Source organism: Dermochelys coriacea, chromosome 6 (genome assembly GCF_009764565.3).
Source record: "Dermochelys coriacea isolate rDerCor1 chromosome 6, rDerCor1.pri.v4, whole genome shotgun sequence".
NCBI lineage: Eukaryota > Metazoa > Chordata > Testudines > Dermochelyidae > Dermochelys > Dermochelys coriacea.
The window spans coordinates 17,216,421-17,222,420 of record NC_050073.1 but is presented as its reverse complement, the minus strand read 5'-3'; the positions used below and the strand labels follow the sequence as shown (position 1 = coordinate 17,222,420).

Here is a 6,000-nt window from a genome sequence, read left to right as displayed (position 1 = left end):
CCCCACAAAACTTGTATTACTGCACGTGGGTCAAGCTCAGGCTTTCTGGGTGAAGGGGGTGAGGGTGAGTGAGCTGGGAGAAGAGGTCTGGACACAGAATAAATCCAGCATAAGGAGTGCACAGCAATCCCACGTGATTTCTTCTTCCTTCCCCAGAGTAAACAAAAACCCATGCACCTGCACAGATGTGCAATGGGGGGTTACTTGCACACACATGTGGCGAGCTTTGATCCATCCTTCCTTAACAAATGGATTTCTACACACACAGCCACTCCCTTGGCAATCTTTCTTCCCTTGATACCCCCCACCCCACAAGCACGGTCCCTCCGGAATCCAGTTTTATATGACAATCCATATTGCAATGCATCCCCTGCCCCCAGCATGCATACATGCTTGGGAATCCATTTTGTGGGGGGGGGAGGATCCAGTTTTGATAATCTGGATTTAACCCCCCCTTCCCTTTCTCTCTCTCACACACACACACACACACACACACACACACACACACACATATTCACCAATCCAGAATAACACTCCCCATGTACCCTCCATCACCACCACACCTTGGTGCTCTTCACCACGAGGAATCCAGTTTGCAAGCACAGTCGGGATTCCAAAGGGAGAGAGAGAGAATGCAGCAGCTGCTGCTCCTCATGGCAGGCAGGGGCTCAGTGCTGTGCTCTAGGGAGAGCCTCTAGCCCCAGAGCCTGTCCCAGTTGTAAGCAATCAGCTGGTCTGAGAGAGAAAAGGATTCCGGGGGCAGTGACCCAGATTCCACTTTCCTGGGGGAGTAATGATGACCCAGGAGACTGACATGACCCACTCTTAACCTCCCCTTTTGCCCCCCTCTTGGCCAGTCCTCAGCATCCTTTCTTCCTCCAGCATCCTGGTCCCTCTCTCCTGATTGCACCGCCCACTCTCCCTCCCATCTCCTCTCCTCAGCTTTATGCAGACTGCAGCGATGCATTGTGGGAAACTCCCAAGGTTTTTTTTTTTTTTTTTTTTTTTTTTTGCCTCTTCCGTCCTCCCTCCCTCTTCTCTGCAGAACATCCAGCTTCCAAGGTGTGACTTGTGCGAACAACAGTCTGGGGAGAGAAGGTAGGAGCTGCTGCTTTTCTTACCTGCCCTTCCATACATACCAAACCCAAGGAGGGAAAGAGGAGCACGCAGGCCTGAGTGTGTGGGTGGGTGGGGGGGGTGAATAGTGGTTGCATGCAGGTGAATAGAGAGAGAGAGATCTGGATCTGCCTGTTAAAGGTGTGTGTGCTCATTTCTTCAGCTCTCTGTGTGAGAGAGGTCATGGGACTGCCATGCCCAAATGTGTTTGGACTGCCAGTAATTGTCTCTATTGATGCATTGGTTTCTGCCCACACAGGCAGGGCAGTCTGGCCAAAACAACAGTGAATGCAGAGGAGAGCTCATTTTGAATGCCTTCTGTTCAAACCCCCGCTCTCCTATGTCATGCCTTGCTCCCTGAAGGTCAGATAGTGAGGGGAAACATTCACACAAGCGTGAGCACTGCATGTGCCTAAAATCCAGATGGACAAACTGCATGGCTCTGTGTCACTTGCTTATTTCCTTTGCTCGCTTGGTTTGCAGGAGGTACCGCTATTGCATAATTATTGCTGCAGATGCTCCTGAGAATCTCTGCTGTGATTTCTGGCGGGCACGTTTAGAATTCGTCCTAAAACCCGATTAGAAAGGGAGAGCAGCAGCAGCATGCTGGAAATACAGAAGTGGTTTTAACGAAATAAAACTACAGATGGCTAGATTAGGAAATCCATTTCTTTTTGAAACTGCATCGTCAGCTAAAATCTCTTCAATAGAAATGGGGTCTTTAAAAAACAAATCGCCAGCCTTTGTTTTGGATTCTAGCTGTAGGGTTTTTTTTTTTCAGCCTTGAATGGATTATTTTGTTCGTTCTCATTTGCATTCTGCATTGACGGTTTCATTTCTCTGTTTAATTAGTCATTAATCCTGCAGACAGGATGCTAAACAAACAAATACACTGTGAAATTCCCATCAACCCAATTAGTTGCTATTGACATTTTCCTGCTCAAAGGATTTGTCATCTTCTTTGGGGAGGGGGAGGGAATCATTTAGATTCCCTCTCTCTCACCCCCCCCCCCCCGTATTGTGCTAGAAACAGCTGTGTGTCAGAGTCTGCCAAAGAAAAGGAGATGGACTACAGATATACAGACAATATAGCTCCCTTTAAGCTGTTGTAGTGGGTTATAATAAATGAGGGGGACGTAGCAAGGACACAGACAAAGTTGGAATCACCTAGCCTAGTGGCTGCAAAGAGGCACCAATATATTGATCATTGTAGGGAAATGTCACTCTCTTTAAACAAAAAGAAAAGGAGTACTTGTGGCACCTTAGAGACTAACAAATTTATTAGAGCATAAGCTTTCGTGAGCTACAGCTCACTTCATCGGATGCATTTGGTGGTTTTCCACCAAATGCATCCGATGAAGTGAGCTGTAGCTCACGAAAGCTTATGCTCTAATAAATTTGTTAGTCTCTAAGGTGCCACAAGTACTCCTTTTCTTTTTGCAAATACAGACTAACATGGCTGCTACTCGGAAACCTCTCTATAAACACACATTATTCTTACCATCTGATTCCTAATGTACAGTTTCTGGAGTGTTTTAGGGGAGTTGTTTATATCTATTCAGATGCTTTTACTTCCTCTTTTTGTCTGTGTATCTTCACAAAAGAAGTGTGAAAATGCCTGTTGATTTGGTCTCTTTGCTCCTAATTAAGCTGTATGTGCATATCCGTGTGATCCTGGTTCTGATGGAGCTCAGGGGTAAGTAGGTAGGGTGACCAGATAGCAAGTGTAAAAAATAAGGATGGGGGTGAGGGGTAATAGGTGCCTATATAAGAAAAAGCCCCCCAAATCAGGACTGTCCCTATAAAATCGGGACTTCTGGTCACCCTATAGGTAGAGGACAGTTGTTATCCATGAATCGATGCCATCTTGTGCAAACTTCTCCAGCACGGAGGTAGCCGGGGGCAAGAGCGTGGGTCTGCCCACGGCTTTTCCATCTGAAGGAGTGGGGTTGGTGTAGGGATAGCATAAGGAGACAGAGGAGGCATTGAGATGACTTGGTCTGTTTAGCCCTCAGTATTCACCATCTAGAAGTTTGACCTTCATGGTTTTGACCTTCAATATTTTCTTTCTTCCTTTCTGGGTGAGGGGCATGGGCCAGGCTCCCAACATGATTATTCTTTTAACCCCATTGCATGGTAGAGAAGTACCAAGGACAATCCCATGCTCTCATAGACATGCACATTCTTCGGGAGTCTTGTTCCTTTATTACCATGCACTCCTCTGGCTATCTGCAAGGGCCACAGTTCGGCTCGCATTCTGGCATGATGGCATCTATTCTGTTTGGTCAAGCCTCTGGCTGGGAGTCGGGAAAATCAGTGCAGCCAGGAGCGGGGATATTTTATAGATACTGAATGCATCCGATGAAGTGAGCTGTAGCTCATGAAAGCTTATGCTCAAATAAATTTGTTAGTCTCTAAGGTGCCACAAGTACTCCTTTTCTTTTTGCGAATACAGACTAACACAGCTGCTACTCTGAAACCTGTCATTATAGACAAGTGTTTGTTGGGTGGGTTATAATTAACATAGAGTGATGAGGCAATGGAGGCTGGTCATATGCTCTTCAGTAGAGCCTTTATTGGCATTAGCACTGTGTCAGAGAGAGAGAGAGAGAGAGTGCAAATCTTTTGTTGCTTAGCTTGGTAAATCACAGGTGTGCATTGCCCAGGGCCCTCCCTGGGGGATGTGTGCTGTTCTCAGCTACCAGTCCCAGCCTCAATCTCAATCTGTATCTGCAGTGGATTCATTGATTTCAAATGCAGAGTGACGGATTTAGGCCTGTGTCTGTAATCCACAGAGTGTAAAATTTGGTATCTTGTTTTGTGCATTCAGAATCGCTCGTCCAATCTTTCTGTCTGCCACAGCACAGCTAATACGGCAATTGCTCGTGACACAGACTGGGAATTATGAAGTCCAGAACTCAATTAGGGGAGAACAGAAGGGACTAGTTATTAGGAACATTAATAAGCTAAACAGAGCTGTCAGAGGCATTTTGTATTATTATTATTATTTATTATTTTATTTTGCAGTGTCCAAGATTATCCTTCCCCTTTCTCTTGTCTGTGATTCACTGTACTTGAGAGGGAGAAGAGTCTGCTGATTTACAATCAAGAAGCAGACTTGGGGGCTAGGAAAAGTGTTGTCAATCTCCTGGAAATCATAATCCCCCATTCAGGGTTGAGCGCACAGAAAAAATCTCATGAGATCAGTCAGAGAATTGGCACACAGGTGATACTGCAAGCCTGACATGTAGATCATAATGCACTTGGCAGTTTTTTCAACAAAAACTGAATCCCATTCTTGCTGAGTTTTGCCATTGATTTCAAAGGGAGCAGGATCCCAATTTCTGGGACACCCACAAGGGTGTGGGAACAATTCATATAGTAGGGGTGCTGAGAGCCAGTGAACCCTGTAAACACTGTATCTGATCAAAACCAAGCACGCTCAGTTCTAGCACCTATGGACACCCACCATCTTGGCTGACGCACCAGAGACCTCCCAGAGCTAGCAGGAGTGTTTACAGCTGAAGCTAAAAAGCCAGACACTGTAGCAGGGAGCCATAATATATTCATATGTTCTGTGAACCGAATGCTGAGGGGGATGCGTAACGCACACTGACCCTGGCCGGTCGGTTACAATTGCATCAGCACTGCAAACCCATTACTGAGCAGAAAGTCTCAAGGGATTGCCCCCATCAGGCTCATGTACTGTAAGAGAGGCTGGTTATTCCCTTCTGAAGCTGCCAAAGTAGACTCCGAAGCAGGTAACATAGACACTGGTGAGCAGAGGTGAGATTTTCCTGGGACTCTTTGAGCACCTAGCTTCCTGCACTGAGCAGGCAGCCCTTGAGGGAAACACTGAGTGGAGTCAGACGCAACATGGCATGAAGCTAAAAACAGGAAGGGGGAATCGTAGGCTATAAAGGAGGCTTTGCAATTGACATTGATCTATGGTTGAAAGAACATAAAGGGCCTCTAATGTGCAGTAGCAAAGGAACGCCGTTGAGGTGACTCCTAAATGGGCTTTAAGACACTGGTGGCTTCTCCATCCTCCTCTGTCAATTATACCTTCCTGCAGATTGCCTAAAAATCAAGAGCACATCCTCAGAAACATAAGCAGCATTTTTCTCCAGGCGTGCAAGCCTCAGAGGCTAGCGTTGTCTGATTGGCTCTGGGGAGTGCTGGGGAAATGGTTGGGTGTCATCAAAGAAATAAAGAGGGTATGTCTGTTAAATCTGCAGGAGCCATCACAGTGCACAATGAAGCCTGCCAGGTAACAAGGAAACAGGAAAAGCTCTGCGGGATGAGAATATTGTCAGGATGTGGGGATGGCTCAATGGTCTAAGCCTCCGGTTTCCATTACTCAGGCTGTGACCAGAGATGCAGGGCCCATTCAGTTCCTTCAGTGTCCCAGGTAAATAAATGGAGATCCCTGAGAGTGAAGCCTTCAAGGTGAGATGGTAAAAACAAAGGTTCCATCTCCGCCTTGACAATGAAGGTCTTCATAGCAGTTTTCATATCAGAGTGTGATCTGGTAAAACTTCCGTCCCCTCCTCACCCATACTGCTATGTAGCATGGTGGTAGTCTGAACTGCAGTAGCTCTGTTAAAGGAATCCATTGTGTGTCAATATGCCACATTTCTGGGTTTGATATCCATATGATATGCCACAGTTCTGGGGTTGATATCCCTGTGGTAAATATTCTTGATCATGTGCCTTTGACTGCTTTACCTGCACTCTGCCTACTAATCCATCTCCTCCGGGATTACTTCCAACATTCCAGATCCCTGCACTGTCTAAGACAGACATTATTTTAAAACAAATCAACCTGGACACCTGTTTCCTTCTTTCCTCCAAATTCTCAAAATACTACAGTGATTCAAGGCA

The 6,000-nt window shown here is 46.1% G+C and overlaps 1 long non-coding RNA gene across 1 annotated transcript in view; it reads left to right on the top strand.

The window, feature by feature from the left end:
- The first annotated feature begins 879 nt into the window (after nt 1-879).
- LOC119857973 overlaps nt 880-6,000 on the top strand; it is a 28,405-nt gene continuing 23,284 nt past the window's right edge. Inside the window, exon 1 of the long non-coding RNA XR_005293751.2 lies at nt 880-1,098. This is a non-coding gene — a long non-coding RNA (uncharacterized LOC119857973). The remainder of the gene's footprint in view (nt 1,099-6,000) is intronic.